The 1,231-nt window shown below is 34.6% G+C and overlaps 1 pseudogene; it reads right to left on the bottom strand.

Annotated features, from left to right (window-relative positions):
• LOC108749293 overlaps nucleotides 1–1,231 on the bottom strand; it is a 34,979-nt pseudogene that overhangs the window by 2,816 nt on the left and 30,932 nt on the right.

The following is a 1,231-nucleotide window of genomic DNA, read 5'->3' as shown; positions in this document are numbered from 1 at the left end:
TTATTATAAATAATAAATTATAAAAAATTTTTATCCAATCGCACACGATGCATTTTTCCTGCTTAATTGCTTACATTTTAAATTACTAGAATTGCGTCACAAAGAACGCAGAATTTCTAAAATTCTACTAAAATGTAAGATGTAAGCGATCCGGCAGGAAAAAATGCATCATGTGTCATAGGTTTTACTCAAGGAAAAGCTATAAGATTTTAAAAATAGATTTCCGTCCTCTCTAAAGGTTATACTAAGATCATCAAACCCACCACTACGGTGAAATTTTACTACGCTAAATACTATAGGTTTATTTACGAAGGGTAATCGTATAGGAAGCGGTAAGACGAGGGATAGGAGCTGGACAATGGATCTCGTGTTGAGCAACCACCTGTACATACTCGCAGGTATCCGAAAGCGTCTCCGAGGAAACAATGCTGCCTTTTCCACGTGTGCCTGTATCACGAAAATAAACGGAAGCAGTCGCGTGGCTAGCGTAGCTGCTTTTGCGCGGAAATTTGATATATTCGGTCAATGTTTCATCATCTGCTCGCCGCAAGATGCTCGTGCGCGCGTCGGAGGAGAGTTATACTTCTTAATCTTTATAGAACTGTGTATCTCAATAAAAATAAAATAATATCGTATTATATACGTACATAAATTCTCTTTTTACGATCCGAGAAAAAAGTGAAGCGGTTTGACATTCCTTACGGAAATGAGACGACGTCTGTACCGTTTGTCATATTGTACCAGAAATAAATGGCGAATAGGATATGCGCAAACAGCTGCCATTGGGTTGCAGATGCTCTAGAAGTTTTGAAATTCCAGCCACGTTGTAAACGGAACGTCGCGACTGGATGTACAGGCTGCACTTTTCACGTACAAGAGATCGTCTTTTTCGAGCACTTCGGAATGTGATTTCTTTGATAAAAGAAAACTTGTATTATTGAATGCATTAATAACGCTTTAATAGCCTTTCATTATTCAGACAGGATACCTCTGCCTTATAAATTCGATAAATGCATGAATGCTTATTTATTACATTTAGAACAAATTGTTTCAAAATTTCAAAAACATTGTATTTATCTTTAATTAAAGAATGAAAGAATATTATAAATCCTTTACAGGTTACTGAGTTGCTAGTAGCATTGTTATTAAATTGATTATTTTATTCAATTAATTAAATTATAAAATTATTATTTTAATTTATGATTATGTTTTAAGTTCGACAAATCAAATC

This window comes from Trachymyrmex septentrionalis, unplaced genomic scaffold (assembly GCF_001594115.1).
Source record: "Trachymyrmex septentrionalis isolate Tsep2-gDNA-1 unplaced genomic scaffold, Tsep1.0 scaffold29, whole genome shotgun sequence".
Lineage (NCBI taxonomy): Eukaryota > Metazoa > Arthropoda > Insecta > Hymenoptera > Formicidae > Trachymyrmex > Trachymyrmex septentrionalis.
This window is presented reverse-complemented; position numbering and strand designations above follow the sequence as displayed.